At 36.5% G+C, this 27338-nt stretch overlaps 1 protein-coding gene across 9 annotated transcripts in view; it reads right to left on the bottom strand.

The window, feature by feature from the left end:
• The window catches only part of BMAL1 (basic helix-loop-helix ARNT like 1), a 95340-nt gene extending 70998 nt beyond the window's left edge, over nucleotides 1-24342 (bottom strand). For 4 of the 9 annotated variants that reach the window (XM_074273146.1, XM_074273140.1, XM_074273138.1 and 1 more), the window contains exon 1: nucleotides 24156-24341. The gene's annotated coding sequence lies outside the window, so the exon portion shown is untranslated. Of the gene's footprint in view, nucleotides 1-23654; nucleotides 23760-24155 lie in introns of those variants that run through there. The other 5 variants (XM_074273143.1, XM_074273136.1, XM_074273142.1 and 2 more) reach the window with 3 other exon arrangements.
• Between the last annotated feature and the right edge of the window lie 2996 nt (nucleotides 24343-27338).

Raw genomic sequence — 27338 nt, 5'->3', positions numbered from 1 at the left:
TGAGCAGAACCAAATAAATAATCAATACAACCACAATATTCTAAAAAGAAACAATTTTAAAAGACTTAAGAACTCAGATCAATCCAGTAACTAATTATGATTCTGGCTATGCATATTTCTTATGTAGATGTTTTTTGTTGTCTTTATCCCCATGGAAATGGGTGGTATGTGGTGTGTACATGTGTGTATTTGTATGTATGTGGTGTGTACGTGTGTGTGTGATGAGACAGAGAGAGAAGAGAGAATATAATTCTTTGTTAATGATAAAAAGTTGGGTTTTTTAATTCCTATGTCATAAAAAATGATAAAAGGAAGAGTTTCAGAGAACCTGGGAAGACTTGTATGAAGTGATGGAGAATGTAGTGAGAAGAACCAGAATAACTTATAAAACAACAATATAAATTACAAATAATTTTGAAGATTTTATAGAAGTCAGATCAATACAATAACCAATCATAACTTTATAAGACCAATGCAATGGCAAGGCCATTACTTACTTTCTGGCTAAGGAGCATAAGACTCAAGGTGCAGAGTGTGACATAATTTTGAGCCAAAGAAAGCCTTTCCCATTTCTCCTTAATTCTACTGCTCTCTCTCTGTTAATTATTTCAGATCTATCCTGTATCTATCTAAATTGTATGTAGTTGTTTGCATATTGTCTCCTCCATTAGACTGTAATTTCCTTGAGTAATATTTTTTGCCTTTCTTTGTATTCCCAGAGCTTAGAACAGTGCTTGGCATATAGTTGGTGCTTAATATATCTTTACTGACTGAAGATGCCAAATGCAAGAATCTGCTTTGCTTGGCTTTGCATCTTTGTTGCAAAAATGCTGTTTTTCTTTCCTCAAACCCTCTATTTTAGAGTATGAAGGGAGTTAGTGATCATGAAGAGGAACAGGAGGAGGAAGAGGAGAATTTTTATTGAAGCGACTTTTATGCACAAATGTTCATAAGGATATTAGATAAGCAGACAGCTTTGACAGTTAACATGTCAAATTATTTCATATATGTATATACACATACATACACTCATATTTTAAAGCAAGTTGTATGTAAAAGAGTCACTAGTTCATACACATATTCTTTTTCTCATCTATTTTATACACATATGGAAATGTTTCTTTTTTTTGGTGTTCATTAAATTCAGATTAAAATAAAGTAAAATAGATGTATATTTGGGAAATTAAGTAATTACTATAAGCCACAGTATATTGAGATATTTATTGACTCCATCAGCTTTTTATAAAACAGGCCAAAGCAGGTATCCACTTTAAAAAAAAAAATTCTTAATGACATTAGGAAATTAGACACTCTAAAAGTTCTATAAAAGAATAAAAGTATTTGTTAGGCACAAGACCAAATAACCACTTGATGAAAATATTACAAAGCAAAGATTGTTAAGTTTTTCATATGTCATGGTCCCTTCAGGCAATCTAGAAAACTCTAGTCTTTTCTGAATAATAGTTTAAAATAATTGAAGTAAATGCTAGATTTCAATTAGAGATTAGTAAAAAATAAATACGCAATTTTTTCCTCAGGCAAGTTCACAGACTCAAAATTTATTTAAGGACTTTTTGGAGGGAAGCCCTCCTTTAGAGTTCCCTGGACTCCAGAGTAAGAAACACTGAGCCAGATAGTATCTCCTCTTATGAAACCTCAACTATTGTAAAAATGATGCTTAATTTAATTCAGAGTTTATTTTCCAGATTCAAGTAGAATATACTTTGGTCAGAAACATTCTGAGTTATGGTCAATCAATTCAGCATTCTTTGAGCCTTTTCCCACCCTTGTCTCATTTTACTATAAGAGATTTGGTTTCTTGCTCCAAATAATGAACTGTAAAAAAAAGTCATAAAATAACGTTTACTTTCTTTTCTTCTCTTCTCACTCCCTTCACTCTTGGTAGCTGAGACTTAGGGGTCTCTTCTTCTGAAGAGTCCCCTATTGACCCTTTATTAATGGACTAAAACAACCCCATGGCAAAGAATATCCTTTGGACAGGCAGTGAGATTGGTGATTTCAGCACTATATGAACTTTTATTCATATATTAAGCTTCTTTTTCTAATTTTTCCTGGGACATCTGTGAAATTGAATGGGGTTAAAAAAGATGATATCTAAACTACCTTTTAACTCAAAACCTTCTGATCTTGTTAAAAGGGATGATCTGAACTCTGAGAAACCACTACACACCTCTCAGATTGGCTAGAATGACAGGGAAAGATAATGCGGAATGTTGGAGGGAATGTGGGAAAACTGGGACACTGATACATTGTTGGTGGAATTGTGAACACATCCAGCCATTCTGGAGAACTATTTGGAACTATGTTCAAAAAGTTATCAAACTTTTATCCTTTGACCCAGCAGTGCTATTACTGGGCTTATATCCCAAAGAGATCTTGGAAGAAGGAAAAGAGACCTGTATGTGCCAAAATGTTTGTGGCAGCCCTCTTTGTAGTAGCCAGAAGCTGGAAACTGAGTGGATGCCCATCAATTGGAGAATGGCTGAATAAATTGTGGTATATGAATATTATGGAATATTATTGTTCTGTAAGAAATGACCAGAAGGATGATTTCAGAAAGGCCTGGAGAGACTTACATGAACCAATGTTGAGTCAAATGAGCAGGACCAGGAGATCACTATATACTTCAACAACAACACTATATGATGATCAATTCTGATGGACGTGGCCCTCTTCAACAATGAGATGAACCAAATCAGCTCCAATAGAACAGTAATGAATTGAACCAGCTATACCCAGTGAAAGAACTCTGGGAGATGAGTGTGAACCACTACATAGAATTCCCAATCTCCCTATTTTTGTCTGCATTTTTTGTTTCCTTCACAGGTTAATTGTACACTATTTCAAAGTCTGATTCTTTTTATCCAGCAAAATAACTGTATGGACATGTATACATATATTGTATTTAATTTATACTTTAACATATTTAACATGTATTGGTTAACCTGCCATCTGGGGGAGGGGTGGATGAAAGGAGGGGAAAAATTGGAACAAAAGGTCTTGCAACTGTCAATGCTGAAAAATTACCCATGTATATATCTTATAAATAAAAAGCTTTAATAAAAAAAGGGGGATGGTCTGGAGCTCCTTCTTACACTAAGAATAAGATACGCATAACCAGACATTTCTATATGAGAAAAGTCAATAAGCATTTATTGAATGCTTAACTATATGTTAGGTACTATCTTGGGGATCAGACTGTCTGCTACCCTCAAAGAGTTTATAATCTAATGAAGAAGTTTTTTAAACAAGAGAGACTGCAAAGGAAATTTTCCTGAGGTCTTAAAAAATTTAATTCTAATGATATTATTTCAAAAGCTTCTAAAAAAGAAGGAAAAAAAAACACATCTGAAATACTAATATGGCTATATATGAAGCTCTCTAAGTAATTCTACTCCTTTGTATACATTGTTGTTATCCAGTCATGTCTAACTCTTCCTGACCAGAACCACAGTACATCAATATTGTCCACAAGTTTTTCTTGGCAAGGATATTGAAGTATTTTGCCATTCCCTTTTCCAATGGATTAACGCAAAGAGAGGTTGAATGACTTACTTGCCCAGGATCACATAGCTAGTAAATGTCTGAGGCTCCATTTGAATTCAGGTCTTCTTGATCTAGGCCCAGCGCTCTATCCATTGAATCATCTAGCTTCCTTTTTTGTACACACACAAAAAACTAAACTAAAAAGCACTATCTAACAACAAATACATAACAGACAAATACATGAGTGGCATGGATTTGCAAGAATAGTATTAGAAGGGCTAAAGTCAAGAATGAGCTGAGCCTTGAAAGAAATACTGATGATAAATTTAAGAGTTTTTCTGAGTATGTCTGAAGAAAGAAAAACCAGGAACACAGAGGCCCTTTCCTTGGGGCAGATGGTTTATTTAAAAAAAAAAAAAAAGTATTAATTGATGACAGGAAAATCGGAGCTGCTTTTAAAATCCTGTTTTGCTTTCATTTAATCTGCCAAAGAAAATGATAATCAATCTGGAAAGGAAAGAATAAACATGGGAAACTGAATCCCAACATAGGCGAGGAGCTAATAAAATAATAATAGCTCTTTTAAATGAATTCAAATCCTCTAGTTAATATAAAATTACATTTCAGAATACTGAAAAAAAAATCAATTTGATTGCTGAACTGTAATAAATAAGTGTTGACAAAAAAATTGCCAAAAGACTGGAAGTGGTCAAATGATGTCCAAAATTTTTAAATGGTAGCAATAGCAGATTATGGAAACTATACAGAAGTTACCTTGATCTTAATTTTCAGAAAAATTCTAGAGCTGATTACTAAATGATTGGTTTGTGAGAACTTAAATGGGTCATCATTAAGAGCTAGCATGGATTCACAAAGAACAAGTCATACTAAATTAGTGCCTTTATCTTTTTGCTAGATTGACAGATAAGAGAAATAGTATAGATTTAATATTAGGATTATGTATTATGATTTAGTCCAGGTATATGATAAAGTCTTTCAGATATATTCCTGTAGACAAGACAGAGAAACAAAAGCTTAAAAAAACTACAAATTCATAGTTGGAAGAACAACTATATACAAATGGTGATTATTAATGAATTTGACTTCCTTGGATTTTCTCTAAAGCCCAACTAAATCTCATTTTTTTCAAGAAGCATTTCCCAGTCTCTCTTAATTTTAGCATTCTTTTCTTTTTTTAGTTAGCTTCTACTTTTCCTGAATAAAGCTTGTTTGTCCATATTTGTTGTTTTATTGTCTCCCCTCTTAAGATTGTGAGCTCCTTGAGAATAGGGGCTGCATTTTGCCTTTTTTTATATCCCCAGTGCTTAATGCTTATATAGTACACAGTAGGCATTTAATAAATATTTAATAACAGACTGATTCAATCCATTTGAAGGAAAATTTCTAATGATATATCAAAATTTCAATTATCAGCTTTGTTTGGGTCAACATTTTTACTCAAGGGTATTTATTAAATTTGTATATAAGCTGGCTAACATATTTGAATTTTAAAATATCTAATCAATGCAAAACTAAGCTAATCTAAGTAGATAAAATTTACAGAAATAAAAGTCTTAAACTTGAGTGTCCCAACCTTCAACATGTAGCATGTAGTATAATGCGTATTTCCCACTTGATTTTTGAATTTATTGAATTTATTTTATATATTGAATTTATTTATATATTAATATTTGAATTTATTGAAGCAACTGATTATTGCTTCTTACAATAAAAACACAATCAGACCTGAAATGTCGAGAGAGAGAGAGAGAGAGAGAGAGAGAGAGAGAGAGAGAGAGAGAGAGAGAGAGAGAGAGAGAGAGAGAGAGAGATCCTTTTTGTTATCATGCCATCAACAGAAATTTTATTTTTCTATTTTGGATTATCAAGGGGCAAGGAAAATGTTTTCTTTAAAATCTCTAACAAAGAAATGACAACTTGTTGAGTCTATTATAAAGAGAATTCCTGTTCATTTCTAGGTTGGACTAGGTGGCCTCTGAAATTCCTTCCAACTCTTATGAGTGTTGTAAAAATTCAGTTCAATTTCAAAAGAAGAGCATTCAGTCAGTCAGGCATGGTTCAAATTAGGCAGGAAGCAAATTCAGTTGAAGTGATCAGGCAATTACTATTAAATGATCAAAATGAAGGGGGAAATTTTCTCAAATTAGTCAACTGGCAACTTTGTTTTTTAATCAAAAGCTCATATAAAAGGTTTCTATGACAGCAAACTGGATCAACCCATTTTAGCCTTTCTGCTGCCACTGACTTCATGTTCTACAGAAGAGTGACTAAAACTTATAGAACTTTCTTTTCTCTCTTTTTTTTTTAAGGCAAAACAATAATATGTGGCCAGATATTACTTGAAACCACAAAGCTCCCATTTGTTTTGAACATTAAAAAGATATTTCTAAGGACTGATTCAAGTTCAAAGAATAAATCAGAAGGCATTGGGCAGCCTTTTTTTTTTTTTTTTTTTTGACTAGGTAAAAGAGGCCATTCTTTGTCTCATTTCTTACCTAACCTTAATCATTGAATGGGTATTGCCTAAGTCAAAATGAGACCTGTTAAAGACCTGAGTTTAAAAAGGCTAAGGTAATCCCACTGCATCCAGTCACCCCCAATCATCCAGATGGCTCCAGAGGAGAAAGTGAGACTAGTGACTTTGCACAGCCTCCAACAATAGCCCCACTAAAGAAACTGAAAAGCATTCAGTTGAAATAATTTAATAACAGTATGATTAAGGCCACACAACAAGAATGTAAGCCAGGATAAAAAGCTATTAGTTCTAAAAGAGGGTCAATGTCCCCAACCTCTGAGATGATCCCTGGGAGAGTGGGGTTTGAGCTTGTGGAGAGCATGGAAGCTTCACATACAAATGGGCAACAGGTTTCCAGGTTTGACATTTGAATTCTTTCGTCTTTTCCATTCTACCCTTATTGAGTAATACTTCTGGCATCAATAACAACTAAAATGGAAATTATGAAGGAAACCACAAACTCTAACTTGATTTCGACTTGTACAAAGAACTCAGTAGTGCTAAAGGCTAACAGGAAGGTTTGAACTGGACCAACATGGACTGAATCAGCAGTGAATTGCAGGCACAGGGAAGAGAAGCCAGTGCTTACTTTCTCATCACACAGACACAGGCCTACAAACTAGTGCTCAAATTTGCAGAGTGATCTCCCAAACTAAGATGGCAGATCAAACTAGACCTGGTCAGCAAAATTTTGGCATTCTGAATTAATTGAAGTCTAGTTTAGGGACTAATACTCCCAGGTAGTCATCTGCTCTACAGAATAGGCCACATAGGAAAAGAGGAGGAACTCCAAGAGGTCAAGAAAAGGGAGGTCAACTCTGCTGGTAATAGGCTAGTGAGCAAATACTATCTATTTGCAATCTTGGACAAGAACTAATTCTTGGAGTAGGTGATAGATAGAAAAAAGATATTTTTATTATTTTTTTCCTCAGTTACATGTAAAATAATTTTTCTGGTTATACATGTACATTCATTTTTAACATTTCCATAATAATCATGTTGAGTGAGAAAAATCAGAACCAAAGGGAAAAACGAGAAACAAAAAAACAAGAAAAAAAAGGTAAAAATAGTATGTGTTGATCTACATTCAGTCTCCATAGTTCTTTCTCTTGATGTAGATGGCATTTATTGTGTTTGCTCTGGATCATTGGAACATTGAGAAGAACGAAGTTTATCACAGTTTATCATGGCACAATCTTGCTGTTGCTGTGTACAATATTTTTCTGGTTCTGCTTGCTTCATTCAGCATCAGTTCAGATAAATCTTTCTAAGCATTTCTAAAATCAACCTGTTCATTTTTTATAGAATAATTATATTTCATTACTTTCATATACCTTAACTTATTCAGCCATTCCCCAGCTGATAGACATACACTCAGTTTCCCGTTCCCTCACCACTACTATCATTACCTTTTTCTGTCATCTTAGTCAATCTGATAATTGTAAGGCAGTACACTTCACTGTTGTTTTAATTTGCATTTCTCTAAGCAATAGTAATTCAGAACATTTTTATATGACTAGATAATTTTGATTTATTCATCTGAAAATTGCTTATATTCTTTGACCATTTATCAATTTATACAATGACTTATATTTTTACAAATTTGACTCAGTTCTCTCTATATTTAGGCCTTTATCAGAAACACTGGCTGTAAATTTTTTGTCCCCAGCTCTCTGCTTCCCTTCTAATCCTTGGCTGCATTGGTTTTGTTTGTGCAAAACCTTTTTAATTTAATGTAATCAAAATTATCCATTTTGCATAATGTTCTCTAGTTCTTCTTTGGCCATAAATTCCTTTCTTCTTCAAAGATCTGACAGGCAAACTATCCCTTGCTTTCCTAATTTGCTTATTGTATCACTCTTTATACATCTAAATCATGTACTCATTTTGATCTTATTTTGACATAAGATGTGATATTTTGGTGTGACGTTGGTCTATGCTGAATTTCTATTTCTATTATTTTTCAATGTTCCCAGCAATTTTTGTTAAATTCTTATTCCAGAAGCTGGAGTCTTTAAGTTTATCAAACAGTAGATTAATATAGTCATTGATTATTGTCATGTATCTAACCTATTCCATTGATCTACTACTGTTTCTTAGCCAATTCCAGATAGTTTTGAGGACTATTGTTTTATAATAAGAGTTCTTTGCATTTTTTCAATAATTCTTTTGATATTCTTGACCAAAAAGGTATATTTTTATCTTAAAAGAAGCAAATAGGTCACTTGTGACTCAAAATCCAAGATAGTATCACTCTGTAATCATCAAATACTAAAATCAGAAAGGTTTTTTTAAAAGATCATCTAGTACAATAGCCTCATATTTATTTACAGATGAAGAAAGTTAGGTCTAAAAAGGTTTAATGAATCACCAACCAACCACTATTCTTCTGTATACCTTCTGTACACCTATGAAGCAGCACAGCAAAGTAGAGGAAGACCTGGATTCAAGACAACATCTGAAAAAAAAAAATGGTTTTATGACTCTAGCCAAGTCACTTCTAAATATTACAGGCAGTTCTAGGTTAAGGGGAAGATTTCTAGCTATACGTTAAAGGAAACTTTCCCCACTGCGACGCTTCCAATACCAAAGAAATTAAAAGTGCAGCTTCAATCCCTACCCTACTATGTGCCAGAAACTTTCTAGATACTGAGGATACAGAAACAAAAGCATCCTTAAGGAGTTTACAATTTATCAGAGGAGACCAAAGGTACATATAGAAATATATGACTATGAGGAGGGGGAAGGGAAGGCACTGGGAGGTGGGAAGGGTAAGAAATCAGGAAAGATTTCTTATGAGACTGGGGCTGAAGCTAACTTTAAATTTTTTTATTTTATTTTATAATTATAACTTTTTTTTTTGATAGTACATATGCATGGGTAATTTTTTACAACATTATCCCTTGCACTCACTTCTGTTCCTATTTTTCCCTTCCTTCCTTTCACCCCTTCCCCTAGATGGCAGGCAGTCTTATACATGTTATATGTGTTATAGTATATCTTAGATACAATATATGTGTGCAGAACAGAATTTCTTGTTGCACAGGAAAAATTGGATTCAGAAGGTAAAAATAACCTGGGAAGAAAAACAAAAATGCAAACAGTTTACACTAATTTCCCAGTATTTCTTTTCTGAGTGTAGCTGATTCTGTCCATCATTGATCAGTTGGAACTGAATTAGATCTTTTCTTTGTCGAAGATATCCACTTCCATCAGAATACATCCTCATACAGTACTGTGAAGCTGACTTTTGAAGAAACATGTATAGGAGGTGATTCTATCCATTGGAAGCAAGTAGAAGTTGCATTTCAGGAACATTTTGATTATATCTTTAGCTGGGCTGAGAACAAAGGAAGGATACACATTATCTTGGACAGGGTCAATGATCTGACATCTGTCAAACTGGCATATTAAGGGAATGCTATGGATTTTATATATTTATATTTCAAAAAGAAATCTGACAAAGTTTCATAGAATATGTTAATAGGCCAGAGAGAAAGACATCAGCTGGATAGAAAATATACTGAGACTCATAATTGATTAAACATTCAAACCTAAAGGGTAAGCATTAATAGATCAATGTTAAACTAGAGGGTGGTAGTCAACTGTACCACAGACCTTCCCTTGATCTGAGTCTCTTCAAGATTTTTAACCATGCCATTGATTAAAACCATAAATGGCACACTTATCAGATCAGCAAATGACACAAAGTTGGGAATGATGGCAAACATGTTGGCAAAAGAATTTTAATATGAGATACTAAAAGGTCTCCAGAGACTAAAATAACAGGCCAACTCTAATAAAATGCAATTAAATAGAGAGAAATGTGAAGTTTTACACTTTTAAAAAAACAACTGCATAAGCACTAAATATGGTTGGACAGTAGTTCATATAAAAGCTTTCTAGAGATTGTAATAGACTACAAATGCAATATAAGTGTTATTTGGCAGTCAAAAATAATTCTAATGATGTCTTAGGCTATATTTTTTAAAAGAACAGTGTCCAAGTAGGTAATATATTATAACTTGTGGTATGAAGAAGGAAGGGACTAGAAAACCAAACCATGTGAGGATCAACTTAAGGAATGAAGAGTGTTTATCCTGGGGAAGAGAATATTTATTGGAGGGGGAGAGAAGAGAGATAAAAGGATGGCTATCTTCAAATATTTGAAATTTTGTCTTTTGCAAGAAGAATTAAGTTTGTTTTTCTTGGTGTAACAAGACAAATTTAAAATGAAGCACTAAGTACTAAACATCTAAGAAGATTTTTTTTCCAAAACTTAATTTAAAAATTTTCCCCATGAACAAATAATCAATTTTCTCTCTTCACTACTCCCACTTCCCTATTGAGAAAAAGAAAAAAGAAAAGAAACCTCTTTGGGGGGCAGCTAGATAGTGCAGTGGATAGAGCACTAGCTCTGAAGTCAGAAAGACGCGAGTTAAAATATGATCTCAAATATTTAACATTTCCTAGCTGTGTGACTGGGCAAATCACTTAACCCCAATTGCCTCAAGGAGGGGGAAAAAACTTTAAAAAAAAAAATACTCAGAATAAATAAGCATTAACAAGCAAAACTAACTCCTACATTGTCCATGTCCAAAAACCAAAAGTCTTCATCTTAAAGCAATTGATTTTGATGTGCTAAGTGAATATTTCCTAATTAATACAGTTGTCCAAAAGCATAAAGGGCAGTCCTACACTGTGGGATGAGATTTCCTATTGGGAGAGGCTCCAAGGCTGGATGATCATTTGTCATTCAGGAAATGCATGTAGGGATGTAGATATGAAATTGGAAACTGTTCTTGTACTTTCATCCAGTTTATTGTGCAGCATGTGGTTAAGCAAACATGCATTTATTGTCTACTATGTGTAAGGGACTGTATTAAATGCTAGAAATAGCAAGAAATAATGGAAAATTGAGCCTTCTTCTAGAGCTGTTCTAGATTTTGCCTAGAATATCTAGGTTAGCCCTGTATGGAGATAATACTGCTAAACCTCCAGGGCAACCTTGAGGTCAGAGGTTCTTCTGGGAAGGAAAGGGAAGAGTAGAGGGGAGAGAGAGAAAGGGAAAAAGAGAGAGGGAGAGGGAGTGGGGGAAAGAGAGAGTCAGACAGACACAGAAACAGAGAGACAAAGAGAAACAGACAGAAACACAGAGACAGAGACAGACATGGATATAGAGACGGACAAGAAAAGAAAGAGATAGAGACGGACAAGAAAAGAAAGAGATAGAAACAGACAGAGAGAGAGACAACAGTCTCACACACACACACACACACACACACACACACACACACACACACACACATACACAAAAAGAGAGAGAAATCTGTACTTGTCCACACATTCAGGAGGTTACAAAAGTGAGCTAGGAGATCTACAAATTAATTAAGAAAACCAGAGGCTTTTACTTACAACAAGGAAAGGACTAAAAATGTTGTAGTAACATTAAGAGATAAGTATACTTACTACATTTGTATTTCTATGAGTGACAAATAAACATCCATAGATATTCAGAACACAGACTGGCCTCCCTACCAGAGAAGTTAAGGGGGAAGAACCTCTCTCCTCTCTAAGTTGAGATGGGGTTGAGGAGACTAGTGAGTTATCTTACTTGAGAGAATAAAAACCATATTTCAAAGAGAAAGCTTTTAAAAAATTTCTCTGAAGGAGGTGAAGGAAGAGCGAATCTGAGCCAGTTAAGTTGAAGGATGATAACCTAAGGAAAGGAACAAGAGTAGATCACTACTAATATCTATGAGGCTCTCACCTCACCAGAGAACAATAAGCTGGATTTCCTGAGCAAGAAGCAGCTTCTCTTGTTCAAAAAATGATGATGTAGACCCACAGGTACCATCTGCATAAAGGTTATCTAGTCATTAGCTGCCAGAGGGAAAAAAGGAGAAGAGTAATGAGACATAGTAACACCCTGATGATGAGAGGGTACAGATGCTGATCATAGCTAACATAATATAAATAATTTAAAAGATTGCCATCTTCTTGGGGGGCGGTATCTATCTAATGGAAATAGAAAACTTTCTCAGATTTTATAAATAAGAGGCACAAATAATACCAATAGAAGCAATCTAGTTATGATGAAATCCTGGGACAGAAAATGAAGACCACAGGGTACCTTCATCATGGTGCCTTCATCACCACTGCCAGGTGAAAGTAGGGGTTTCTTAAGAGAAACAATGATTTAAGAAGAGAACAGCTGTATAAAAGAATAATATTTAGATTTCTGTACTACAACTTATATAGCGAGTGGTTCTTGCTCAATGATATAACCTACCTATTAAGGACCAGTAAAAATATAGTTGCATGGAGTCTTCCAAATCTAATGATAGAGGTATTTAAGTTGAAATTTGAAGGGAAGAGAGAAGGCTGTCCACATGCATCAGCCAAACCAGACATCAAAAAAAGTAGCTATTACAAAAATAAAAGAAAATCAATAGAAGCTGGATAATACAGGAAATTATGCCCAATATGAAAGCCAAGAACAATAAATGCATGAAGTCTGAATAATGGATCAGATAAACAAATCCTAATACAAGAAGGCAAACTCAGGTATTTCTGAATTTTGGTGGGAAGTTCATGAATAAATATAGCTAATAAGAGTATACATTATTGAAAAATAATAGAATAAATATAAAGGCATAATGAAATTTTACATTTCTGAAAATATACCTATGAGAAAATACAGGAATAGAAAGAGGAAACCTAGTAAAAAAAAATAAACAAAAAGGAACAGACTATACTCTGGTTCAGAGATGCCAAGGATGTAGTCTTTCAAACATTGCCCAAAGCAGATTAAAATGTAATGGGGAAATATTTAACAAACGAAATAAAAATATAGAAAGACCTAGAAAATATTACATTTTAAAACTAAGTCAATAAGCAGTCTGTATGGATTAAGTAGCCCACAGCTTCCACTTGATTTAACATATTTGCTCTAGACCACCTGGACTCTCAGAAGACTATGTTGATCTGGCACAAAGACAGGATATTATTTTTATGGGGGACTCCAAGTATCAGACATTTACAAAAACTGGAACAACTGAAAAATTCTTGACTTGCCTTATTAACAATTACATTTATCAAAAAGTGGAGTGAACAATGGGTACTGCTATTCTAGGTACTGCTATTCTGATTTTGACCAACTGCTTCAGGAAAAATGCCATGGACCATGAGGGGAAAAAATGAGGAAAGTCAGGCATAATCTAATACACAATCCACATTTTGGGGAAATGGATTTCATTCCAAAGGCTTTGGACAAAGAATAGATAGGATCTCATGGACTGAGAACACAATTAGTCCAAGATAAATGAAATTCTGAAGAAATAAATACAAATGTGAAACAGAAAAAGGAGAGCTGTCTAAAAAATACTTATGGAACTACATAGGGAACCTATCCATCAATTGGTTTTTTAAAAAGTTCATAAAAGATGAAAGGAAATACGGTTAACAGAAGATAAATACAAAAAGAGTGATATGGTCCTATGAGAACAAGATGTCCTTTGTGATTATTAGCTCTGTCAGTGATCTTTGAAAGGTCATGGAAAACACATGAAAATAACCATAGTAATGGAAACAGGCAAAGACATTTTCAAAAAAAGAAGAAAATAAGATCTAAAAACTACTAATTTCATCAAAGCCTATGACTTGGATTGGACTTATTCTGTTTAGCCCCTTCTGAGGTCTTGTAGAGTTACAAGGAAAAGGCAGACATTGCAGGAAGACAGATTTCAATGATGACCATAATCACTAGAGTCACCAAAAGACAATCTCTAAAATGGCAAAGAAAGGCTTACAAATGTTACCTATGATAACCATGAAACACCCACAGTAATGACAGTGACAAACCAGACTCCAAAAAGAGAAGAAAGGGAAATGTGGGCTAATAGGAACAGGAAGTTTTTATCCATATAAAATAGCAGGAACCTTATGTTTCTGAGCAAAAAGGATGCAACTCCTCTAAAAGTTTCCATAACTATCATTATATTTTTCCCAACTACACCAAAAATAGTCTGAATGAATATATTTCAAACTTGTTTCTGATTTCATACTCTCATTCTCAAATTAATTCATTTCCCTTGAAAAACCTTCAAGTACATTTCAAAAGAATGAAAACTATAGTTATCATTTTAACTTAAGAATATAAAAATATATCTATTATCTTTTGTGAAACTCAAGAATCTTATCTACATTTCTTTTAAATCAATGAGGAAGTAAGTAGCTTAGTCTCACATTTCACTATGGATACAGAATTCATAGATGATTGAACTATGTTCTTAATCATTTTTAGGGTTTAGTTTAACTATTCTAGCTATGCATAACTCTAAATTTAAGTGCAAAGGAGTAGCAAGAAAACATCTTTCTCTTTAATTGCTTGGAAAGAGAAGAAAGAAGGAGGAAGAGGACAGTACCTATTGGAAGAATTGTAAGAAAGGGTTTATTTAGACAAATTAGTATTACTGGTGAAGATGCAATAGTTTTCACTTACAGAGAGAAGCAAGAGGACATAGCAATACTGGATCCCAAACTAAACTACAATCAAGTAACCATCAAAATAATTTGATATTATTTAAGAGAGGCTCATCAGAATGGGGAGGGGGCTCATCAATAGGACCAACTAAGTATATAACTACAGAAGCAAATGAATAGAATGCCTTAGGCTTTGATAAAGTCAAAATCTCTATCTAATAAGATATGAATTTGGCAAAAGTTACAGAAGAAAATGAAAAGCAGTCTGGCAGAAATTAGATTAATATTAACATCTCACACTATGTAGCAAGATAAGCACCAAATGGCTGAGGCATCAAAGGTAATGTCATAAACAAATTAGAGAAGCAAAGAAGAATTGATCTTTTAGGACTATGGATTTAAGAAGAGTTTAGGACCAAAAAAGAGGAACAAAAGATCAGAGATGATAGAATAGGCAAATTTGAATACATAAGATTTAAGTTTTTGCAAAACCAAAATCAAAGCAGCCAAATGAGAAGGGAAACAGGAAACTAGTTTAAATTTTTTTTTTTTTTTAATAGTTTCTCTGGCAAAGTTTCTTTTCTAACATATATAGGTAACCAACTTAAATGTATAAAAATCTTAGGATCACTTTTCAACTGATGATAAAGGCTGTGAATGAGCAGTATTTGGGGAAAAAAATCCTCCATATCACTAATAATTGGAAAAATACAAGTTAAAACAGGTTGGAAAAGTTGTTTTTTTTTTTTTTTTTTAAAAAGGGAAAATGATAAATATTAGAGGAGTGATAAGGGGAAAAAAAAGGATATTAATGCACTGTTGGTGGAATTGTGAGTTAGTCAAGCCATTCTAGAAAGCAGTTTAGAACTATGCCCCCAAAAATAGTAAACTAATACACACACACACACACACACACACACACACACACATATACACTCTTTTGACCTACTAAGCCTACATCCTATAGATATAGATAGATAGATATTTAGAGCAGCTTTTTTGGTGGAGCCAAAGAATTAGAAACCAGGGAGCTGCCCATCATTGATGAATGGTTAAACAAATTATGGTGTATGAATATAATGGAATATTACTGTGCTGTAAGACAGTATATAAGATATAATAGAATACTACTGTGTTATAAGAGGTATGTTTCATAGAAACTTGGGAAGACTTGTATGAAATGACACTGAGCAAAGCAAACATTAATAGGAAAATAATTTGTGCAACAACAACAATATGGTTAAATATGTTAAACAACTTGCAAGAACTTAAGGACTATGTTTAAGCACCATAATCAAAATAATTCTAGAGAAAAGATGAAGTATCTGATCCACTTCCTGACAGAGGTGACAAAATTCAGATGCAGAATGAAACATATTTTGGATGTGGCCAGTATAGGAATTTGTTCTGCTTGACTATACATATTTTTCCTTAGGGTTTCATTTTTTTCCCCCCAGTGGAAGAGGGGGAGCAGAAGAGATGGAAAGAAAAATAGATTTTTTGTTAACTAAACACAATTTAATTTAAAAATATATATATACTATCATTGCTGAATGATGTTGACCTCATAGATTTTGAGTACTTTTGAAACCCAGAAGTATTATTTACTACAACTTTCAACATGATGACTTTTACTTTTTGAGCTGAATCACTGGTTCAAATGCAAAGGAAAAAGTATTCTAAGGAGAGAGAAATCATGATCAGAAAATATAAAAATAAATAATATATTGTGAGGTATAGTCACAAAACTCCTAGTGTATCTAAAACTGAAATTTTATGTTGAAAAAGAACAAGTTTGAAAAGATAGAGTGAGGCCAGGTTATGGAGGGAGTCCCTAAAAACTAAGCATAAGTGTTCAGACTTGATGCTCCTAAGTAGTCGAAGTAAATTAGGAAGAGAGGTAAGTTTGGAGTGGTATGCAGAAAAGAAAGGGGGGAGGGAGGAGGGTGAAAGGGGTGGGGAGGAAGCCTGAAGCTAGGAAGATCAGTTAGGAGGCCAGAGCAGCAATTAAGCCAAGAAGCTCCGGCATACTATAAATAGGTCAATAAGAAACAAAGAAGCAACAAAATAACAAAGAAGAGAAACAAAAGTAAATAAGCTAAGACTTAAGGGGAAAAAAACCAAAACCACTTTCACTGCCTGTTCAAGGGACAAAACAGGCTCAGTTCAAAGTCCAATACTTGCTACATATAGGTGAACAAGTGTTTAGCAAGTACCTATTGTGTGCCAAGCACTATGTCAAGTGCTGTATATGTAGCAGAATGATTATCCTAAAAATCCCAAGCTAAAATATAAACCATGTAGATATGTTTCACCAGAAATTAAATGTAAATCAAACATTAAATTATGTTCAGTGTACTTTTACTGTATTTTAATTCTTTGGAAAAATACAGAACATCAATTCCCTGTATAATATAGAAGAGAACTACATATAGCACATTTTATATAACATGTTCTTGACATAACATTGTTTTCCCTTACTCTCTAAATTTATTTTTAGCAGACAGTATTTTAAAATCCTACAAGCCTACCTAACCCCCATTCTTAGATTAAGAAATTGGCAAGGAGCCGAAAAGCTGAGGGAAAGGAGAGAATGTGGGAATAGAATCTGAGGGGCGTTTCTTCAATAAGAGAAATAATGGAGTTTAAGGTAAGGGATTTTCAGATATGGAAAAAACTGAAATTGAAGGAATTGTTAAACTCCCACATCACCAAAGAGCTGACTGAACAGGATCCACAAGGCCTGTATTAAGAAAGTGAAAGGAGAAAGGAAGATGGAAAAAAAAAAATCAAGAGAAACAAATATACACAACGGGATCTTTTTTTAAAAGAACATTTACATCAGCTTCATAGGATTTAAAGATAGAAAAGAGCCTAGAGATGAGCTATCTATCTACCCTAAATGTCTCTTTACAGATGAGGACACCAAAGTTCTGAAAGAAGCAAATTAGCTATGATCACACAAGGATGGGATTCCAAATCAAGTCCCCAGATCTATGCTATTTCTCCTAAAACATGTTTTCTCTCATGAATCCTTACTAATTCTAGAGCACAAAGGCCAAAACTGTACCAAACCTACTCTATGATAAGCTGCACAATTCATCAATGAGGGAGGGAGAATAAAATTCGCTTAAGAACAATTGTGCAATCAACATATAGGCTGGTGCTTCATAATTTGTGGAATAAGTAATTCTGGTTGCTGGGAAAATAGGGTAAAGTTTGCTTGCTTTACCAGACTCACAGAGCATCTTCAGTCTTGTTCCCAAGTTGCTCTGTATAAGAATCAGGGTCATCATGGGAGTTGAAATACCACTGTATCCCGAAGAGGGATAGAAGAAAAGGGCCTATTTGTACAAAAATATTTATGGCTGCTCTTTTTGTGCTGACAAAGAATTGGAAATTGAGAGGATGGCCACCAACTGGGAAATAGTTGAACAACTTATGGTATATGATTGAAATGGAATACTATTGTATTATAAGAAATAACAAGCAGGTTGATTTCAGAAAAACCTGAAAAGACTGACACAAATTAATGCAAAGTGAAGTGACTAGAACCAGTGGACTATATACAATCTAGTGTAACATCAATATTGTAAGGAATGTTAATGAATTAGCTTTTCTCAGAAATACAATGATCCAAGACAATTCCAAAAGACTCATGATGAAAAATGTCATTCACATCCAGAGAAAGAACTGATGGAATCTGAAGCAGATTGAAGCATACTATTTTTTACTTTCTTTGTCTTTTCTTCTTTTGGTTTGTTTCTTCCTTCACAACATGACTTAATATAAAAATATGTATTGCATGACTGCATATATATAACCTAAATCAAATTGCTTACAGTATTAGGGAAGGAGGGAGAAAATTTGGAACTCAAAAATTTTTTCTAAATGAATGTTTAATTTGTCATTATATATAACTGAAGGGAAAATAAAATATTATTTTTAAAAAGGAAAAAAAAGAAAGGAATTTGTGGCCACAGTTGAGATAAGAATTAAGACTTAAAGAACCTTAGCAGCAACATGGGAAAGAGCAAAACAAAAATCAAAAACAGATTTGAAATTATCTATTGGCCTCTCTTTCTCTGCTAAGCTCTAGCTAAAAGCCTGTGTTTGGGGTCTGCATCACAAAATATAAGCTAAGGACCTCATAGAACTGCCTCCTATGGGAAAAAAAGCTGAATTTCAGGTAATGACCAGCAGGTGGTAGTAGAGAGCAGAAACACTTTAATGAAAATCCCAACAGAAAGTTATTCTACCAGAGAATTAACAGCCACAGAACTGGAGTTAAGACCTCCTCTGGTCATATATGACCATATATATTGCCTACAGTAATGCTCTTCTATGCCATGATCCTATATATCTTCCTTTATCACTGATGGAATATGATAACATGTGGAAGGCCAAGATGTATGAATGGGAAAAATTGTTCTTGTCAATTATTTAACTATGTCATTTGAATTTCCATACTTTTTGGATGTCTCTTAATCAATATGTTGGTGGGGGCTTGTGGACTTAATGGTTTTGAGTGCGTACTGATCAAAGTGATTTGTAGTAGTTCTCTGGGGGTACCCTTTTGAAGGAGGTCTCAGGGGCCATAAAAGCAACTCTGAAAATTTAGGGAGATCATAATTTCAGTCTTCATGTGGAAAAGAGATTTACATTTATTATGCTTGACATGGAGGGGGGGGAAAGGCGGGAGGGGGGAGAAATGTGTCCAATATGTCAAAGGTCAAAAGTTAGAGAATATTTTTGTTTCAGCTTAAGGAAGACCTCCCTACCAATCACAGCTCTCCTAAAATGGGATTGCCCACTTCATCAAACAACATGCTTCTATCACTGGAAGTCTTCACACAGGGGCTATCAGTTATCTATCAGGAATTCTAGAAAAAGAGATTCCTATTTCACAATAATAATCTCTAAAATCCATTCCAATTCTAAGATATCTGAATTCTATAGATTCTCTGCTCTAGCCATATAGAAGTTTATTTATATAGATATGTGTACATAAGTGTGTACATGTAAAAATATAATTCAATTTGACTCAACACACATTTATTGAGGGCTCACTATGGGCCAGATGCTAATTCAAAGAGAGAAATCATTCCCTGACCTCAAGGAGCTTACATTCCACTGAGTATTACAAAATAAAGAATTTTATCTTTCCTACTAAACTATAAATTCCTTAGAGAATCAGGAACAATACTTAGCACAACTTTGTATCACGCACAGCACATTAAGGGTGGGGGGGAACTACATAAGTATATAATCAAAATACCAACTATGGGTTTTATAAACTTTGTGGGGGAAAGTTCTATATTAAGCCATTATTTTAAGGAATAAAGTCTTAAATTTATTTATTGGAACATTTCCTTTGTTAAGCCACAGCAATCTCCTACCCTTCACCCCCAAGCATTAATGTCCCCTAAAACTCTGTCCAGAACCAATTTTTTCTCTCCCTAGGTGAATTAACTGCTTTCTGTGATTTAATGATCATTGCCATGCAAATAACTCCCAAATATACACATAAACAATAATAATAAGAAAAAAATTGCAACTCTCAAGAGAATTATACCTAGTTGTGAAGCTATCACAGTCTACAATGGAAGAACAATACAACATCAAAGAAACAACAGTTTTGGACATCTAAAATTTAAAATCTTACATGATTGTAGACAAGAATTGTTTAATCTTCTAGACAAGGACTATCTCCTCAGCAAGACCTTTGATTCTAGCAGAAGTATTACTTCATCAGAAATAAGTCAATAATAAATAATGGACAGAAGACAAGTTATTTCAAAATAAGGTCAGAAAATGTTTAATTTTTACATCATTATGCTCCCGGTGTTCTCATTAACCAAGTCAATCTATATTGCTAGCACAAAACCTAAATTCATAAACAATGCAAAAAAAAATGACTGACATAAAGGAAGAAATCACATTCACTTTCTTTTCCTGCCCTGTAATAAACATAGTATGAATGAATGGAAAGACTGGAAGCTGAATCAGAAGGGCTGGGCTTTAGGCCTGATATCATCTGTATCACTCTGGGGAAGTCACTTGAACTTCTGGCTTGTTTCCTTGTCTATAAAATGAGGGAGCTTGCCTTGAAGTAGAGAGTGCTTAATAAATGTTACATTGAATCCAATTCTACTTCAATGATTCCATAAATACAGAAACAGAGAATCTTGGAATTAGAAGGGACTTTTGAGTTCATCTACTTTAAACCTAGGAACTAATAAATCCAATGAACTCTATTCTTATCAGACCACATCTAGGATATGAATTTTTCAACTGAGGCATGAATTTCTTCTGCAACACTTTTGTCAAATGAGAACAAATTATATTTCAAAACAGTCCATTCCATTTTTTTTTTGTCAGCTTTCCTTGTTAGGAAGGATTTTTTTCCTCTTCCTCTTCTTTCAAGCAAGCCCCTGAAAGTTCCTCCAGTTATCAGGCCAAGCAGGAGATTCATCCATCTCTCAAAGACAGTGACTATAGTCCCTCCAAGTCCTTTTTGCTTCAAGCTTTCATCCGATGAGAGAATGTCAGCATATCTATCTCTACCACTCTGACCATCTTCATAACCTTCCTCTCAACATACATTACTTTGTCAATGTCCTTTTTAAAATGTGGAACTCAGCACTAAACACAAAACTTTAGGTGTGATCTGACCAAGACAGAATACAGTATAACTTTTTCCTTCTATCTAGAAGGCTTCTATTAGTGCAGTCTGAGATCACATTAGTGTTGCTGGCTGCTTTGAAACAATGTGGCCTGATGTGTTTGCAATAACACTCAAATCCCTAAGGTCTTTTTTACATGAACCCAGCTAGCCATGGTTTCCTCATCCTATATATCTTTAATAGTTTGTTCAGCTGACAAATATTAACCCCAATAGAGGACTTTACATTTATCTCTGTTATTTGATTAAATTTAGCTCTGATTAAATTTGCCTGTCATCGCTGCAGATTCTTTCAGATCCCAAGTGAATTTTAAATAGTCTGGCTAGGTTTTTAATCTCCTCAAAATTTAATAAATATGCCATCTATATCTTGCAGCCTAAAGAAAATGTTTACCTCAGAATAATTTTCAAAGAAAGACATTTCAGAGATACTCAGCAGGTAAATATTTTTTTTCTGAGTTTATAATTAGTTATATTTAGAAAGTTAGAGCTCAAAAGATCAGAATTTAGAGAACATCTTGTCTACCCTCTTCATTTACAGATAAGAGACCTTTAAGGCTCACTACAGTTAAAATGACTTACCCAAGAGCACAAGAGTAGCTGATGCCAGGATTGTACCTTATACTCATATCTCCTGACTTCCACCTTAATCTTCTTACATTTATAAAAGGTTGGCTATATGTCACAAAGTAGGTGCATTTACATTTGATGTTAAAGTAATAATTAGTGCAAAATTAAATCATGCCAAGGATTATAGTTTTAATTCAAGCTATTCACATTTTATATCTAGAACATGAAAATTCTAGACTTCCAATTGTCTGTACACATTTTCAAATCCTGCATCAGAAATTAATTTTTAAAATTCATTTCAAATATGTTAAGTGAATCATTTTTAAGACTTGGCAATACATAATGTGAACTGAAAACTGAAATTTTCAACATTTCAGGATACACTGAGATGATAACCAAATTTTTAAAAAACGCTTTTCCTTTGGAAGGAAAGGGGTGGGTACATAGCCACAAAGGAAAGAGCGCTGCGTCTGGAATTAGGAAGACTCAATTCCATGAGTTCAAATCTGGTCTCAGGAACTTAGAATGACTCTGGGCAAGTCACTTCGTCCCTTTGTCTCAATTTCCTCACTTGTAAAATGAGCTGGAGAAGAAAATGGCCAATCACTCCAGTATCTTTGCCAAAAAAACCCGAAACAAATCAACTCAAAAGAAGAATAATTTGGAAGAAAATCAAGAGATAATTCAAAATCACTAATGGTAAAAATTATTTTAAATGCAACAATCAATGAATCAAGAATCCCACCAAGCTAAATTTACATCAGAAGAAAAAGTCTTTACCAAGTATAATAAACATTTTATCTATAATTTATCACATAACAATGGAAGATGAGAGAATAAATGACAGACACCTCTTAGAATGAATGATACTTAAAATGTAGTTCTTAAACATCAAATTTAAAAAGTATCTTTTCAAAATCAAGTAGTTGGGAATCTTTGTCGATTAATACTAAATCAACTCTTCAAAACACAATTTAAAAAAACTTTCATCCTGATTTTCTGTATTTTGAAGGGTGAAACCTTGAAGGTAGAGGAACGTAAATAGTAGGCAGGGACCCATGCCAAGCGAGTTTAATTCAGGTCAGTTATCTCAACCTAAACTTTAAAAAAGAGAAACAAACATAACTAAAGCCATATCAAGTGCAATGACTTTTTCCACCCCCAAAACACACTTCCCAGTCTTAAATCCCTCCCCTTTTCAGCCGAAGCAAAGACTTATGTCATGAGAGTCACCGAAAGCCAGTCTTATTTTTATCTTCGGTCCCATTCACTGAGCAAACAAGGGTTAGTTTTGCTGTTGACACCAGACAAACACGAGAACCTCCCTCTCTCCATCTGACATCTGTCAAACCCTGGAAGTTCAACCTCCGCGTTCGGCCTCGGCGAGGAGCACCGAGGCCGTCTCAGGGATCGAGGGGCTCACACGCACCAGCTCCACTCCGAGCTGCTCGCGACAATTCTGGGCAAAACCGTCCCGGGTCCAAATTTCAAACAATTAGCAGATCTCGGGTGGAAGTCCAACCCGATGGCTCTCTCAGGCTTGGGAGGCGATCCAGCCATCCTGCCTGCAAAACGCTCGGGCAGGGGGCAGTAATTGGCCCCAACACAATGTAAGCCGGACACCTGCCGGGGTCTAGGGGTGGGAGGCCCCGTCCCCCACCACTACCTGGCATCTCCACTCCTTTCCCCACCCCACCCCGCCCCACAGGAGCAAGTCATTCTCTGCCTCTTTTTATGTCCCCAGCACTCAGCGCAGTGGCTGACATTCAGCAGGCGTTTAATAAATGTTTATTGAATTGAATTGAATTGCTCAAAGAGAAGATGGGAAGGGGATGGAGAATAGAAGGATTCCTTCCCCTTCTCGAAACCTACCCGAGGCTTACGTCCATCTCCCCGCTTCCCTGAAATACACTCGCGCAAGCTGCCACAGCTCCCCATTTCCCAATAATTTCTCTCTGGGGAGGGACTGTCCCTTTAAGAAGAAGCAGCCTCCCCTCCCCCATTACAGGTAGAAATGAATTGGAGAGGGAAGGGGGAGGGTCTGGTGAGTGAATTGGGAACTCCGCACCCTTAAGGTGACAGCAGGAACCCTGGCCGCTCCCCCCTCCCCCGCTCCAGCTAGGGGACAACCCACCGGAGGGAGAACGGTCACTGTGCGCCTTTAAGAGAGGTTGCCCTCTCTGTCCCGGGGGAGGGGGGAGCTCTAGGGGAGAGGGTCTGTGCCTTTAAGGGGGACAGACCGTCCGAGGGTGCTCGGCGGCCCGGGGACACTGTGCCTTTAAGGGCGTCAACGGTCCCTGAGGGCAGCAGAAGCCCAAGCCGGGGCCCAGAGCCTCTCGGCTCCCCGCCACCCGGCCAGCCGGAGGGACTCACCGTGGGCGGGCGAGCTGCCCGGAGGGCGCGCGGTCCGGGGCCCCAGCTCTCCTCAGTTTCCGCGGCGGCGGCGGCAGCTCGGCGGTGGCAGAGGAGGAGGCAACTGCGAGCCCCACTCCAGTAAACAGGCACCTCCGTCCCTGACCTACTTTCTGCCTTCCCTAAATGTCGCACCACTAACCTACTTTCCGACCAATCCGCTCCCCGCCGGCCCAGGCCCGGCCCCCAACCCACCAATCGTAGGGCCCAACCCCCCTTACTCCTCCCTCCAATGGAGGAGCCAGGAAGCCCGGATACCTGCCTCTCTCCGCAAGCCAATCAGAAGGCCCAGAGGGACCCCGGTTCGGCGGCCAACACTCGCCAATCGGCTCTCGGCTCCGAGGATCAGATTCACCAATCATTGAGAGTCTTGGGAGCGGTTCTGGCCAATGGAGGGAGGTTAAGGAGGCGGGGCAGCAGGAAGGCCGAGCGGTCTACCTGACGCTTCACCCCAACCAATCAGCAAACGCACCTAAGTTCACACCCTGGAGAAGCCTCCAATCAGCGCGTACGCTTCCTTTTCCATAATGTTTCTCCCCACCCCACTGCCCCTCTAGTCCGCATTCCTCAGTCAGCTCCGGGCTGAACACCTGTTGCTTTCGGTGACCCTGCATTGTCCGATGCCGAGTCATTCCAGCTGGTCCCGGCTCCTTTGGGCTGGCCGCGGGGCTGCGGCGTCTCCCGACCCGGCGGCCGCCGTTGGAATTGGCCGCCACCCTCGGCGCTTTCTCCCTGCAGACTCCGGGAGCTCTCTAGCCCACCGACCCTTTCTGCCTCCCGGGAGCTCCCTGAAGCCTGGGCGCTTGAGGTTACCGCAGCCGTTGTGTGTGCAGATAAGGAAACTGAGGCACGCAGTAGTTACAGAGCCTTCTCCGAGGTTACACATTAAAACTGACCTATAAAAACAGCACGGTCCTTTTCTAGCAAATTCAGCATCTGTCAGTCCTCGACTCCCCCGAGAGGGGGGTAGAGTGAGTCCACAAGCACTTATTAAGCGCTCACTTTGTGATTCTTTCAGGTCCATAGATTTTGAATTGGAAAGAATGTCGGGCCAACCCCTAATTTCCCAGAGCAGGAAATTGATTAGGTGCAAACCCTGTGCAGAACGCGGTGCTGGGATCTAAAGCTACAAAGACAAACGTTTAAAAAAAATCCATTCCTAAGGTTTATTTTGTAGGTTTCGGCGATATAAACAAGAATGGGCAAGAAAAATGGAGAAGAAACGGACTAGGACCTAATGCCAAACAGAAATCTCCAGGAAAATTATGGATTATGAGAAGCAAAGGGGAGGAGAAAGTGTTTGGTGAGGTGAGGGTGGGGCAGAGAAACTCCCCGACCTAGACATGGAGGCGGAAGATGGAATTATGGTTTCTAAGAACAAGTAGAAAGGAAAAATATGTGTAGGGGACGAGGTTGACTAGGGCTAAACTGGAAAGAGTTTTAGATGTCAGGGGTAGCAAAAGGGAACTGGCACTAGAGATTCTTCAATAGAAGTGATATGGAAATAGGGAAGTGATTCTCAAACAGGGAAGATCTGAATTAAAATTAATCAAATTAACTAGAATTAATGCTATGGGGGGGAAAGGATGGGAGAAGGAAAACACTGGAAACAGTACCAAATAGGAGGCTTCTGAGGTCCCAACCAAAAGCTGATGAGGGTTTGATCGAAAGGAGTTATCTGTATGAGGTGAGAAGAGAAAACAGGAAAACTCTTAGGAAGATAGAATTGACAATACTTGTTAACGGTTAGGATCTGGGGAAAGGAGGAGAGATTTGCTATGAATGAAGAAAGGAACTGTCTAGAAGAAAGAAGTGTCTAGAACAGGGGTTCCGCCGAGGACGTTTATACCGCCCGCTGGGTTATGGCAAATGGGCTGAGGGGCGGAGACAGAGTGTGAGTTTTTGTTTTTACTGTAGTCCGGCCCTCCCACAGTCTGAGGGACAGTTAGACGACCACTGATTCTAGAAGGATGTTGTCCTCAGTAGAAGTAGGGAAATCTGCACGAACAGGTTTAAAAGGGGGGAAGATGAGTTCCATTTTGAGTTGAGTTTGAGATACCTAGCAGGCATCTAGATAAGAGATGTTCAGAAAGGTGCTGATAATTTATTTTATAATCTAAAAAGGGATTACTGCAGGAATGAGGAGATAGGATGGGCAGTCAACCTAACTCAGCTTGTTTCCTCTCAAATTTAAAAATGCTGTCCTAATCCCTCTCTTGATGTAATCTAGGAGTTCTTAATCTAGGATTCATTAACTTAAATTTCTTTTGATAATTTTACTTCAAAATAATTATTTTCTTGTAATACTATGAATTTTATTAATTTGCCCCAGGCAAATCTCTTTTAAGATTTTGGAGGGGTTGCTGATCTCTTTTGGCAGAGGAAATTCCTTGCTTGTAGCTTTCCACAACAGTGAAAGTGCAGGTGAGATTTTTTTTAAATGGTTAATGTCTTTTTTTTTTGTTTTTAAGTTTTGTTTTGGCATTACCTTCACTTCAGAATATACCCCTCCTTTATCTACCCATGTGGAAATAGCTTTTAGCATTTTCTTCTTGGGGGGGCGGGTTATTTGCTTTCATCCAATAGCCCAAAGTCTACAGATTTAATTTGAGTTGATTTGAAAATCCTTTCAAATTTATTTTGGTCCTTTTTTTCCTCTGATCTCTTTGGAACAGGGAACAGAGGTTTTTGTTTTGTTTTGTTTCAGTTTTGCTGAGGCAATTGGGGTTAAGTGACTTGCCCAGGATCGCACAGTTAGGAAGCATTAGGTGTCTGAGGCCAGATTTTAAACTCTGGTCCTCCTGACTTCAGGGCTGGTGCTGTATCCACTGTGCCATCTAGCTGCCCCTCAAATTTGTTAAAGTTATTCAGATCTACTTTTCATGAGTCAACAAGATGCTTAGGCCTTCTGTATTTACATATGAGTGGGATTGGAAATGCTTCTCCTTACACCTTGTAACAAACATTATTGAAAAAAGGAATAAGAAAAAAGTGGTTCAGTAAACCCAGTTTATATCAACCACGTTTTGAAAGGATATATAATACTGCAGTCTGGGAAACTTGCTTTGCATTGTGGAATTATTGTTGTTTAATATATTTTGGTAACTGCATTTCCACATAATTGGTTCCCTTTTAATGCTAGAT

This window comes from Sminthopsis crassicaudata, chromosome 6 (assembly GCF_048593235.1).
Source record: "Sminthopsis crassicaudata isolate SCR6 chromosome 6, ASM4859323v1, whole genome shotgun sequence".
Classification (NCBI taxonomy): Eukaryota; Metazoa; Chordata; class Mammalia; order Dasyuromorphia; family Dasyuridae; genus Sminthopsis; species Sminthopsis crassicaudata.
Note: the sequence above shows the minus strand (reverse complement) of the source record. Positions and strands in the feature narration are given on the sequence as shown.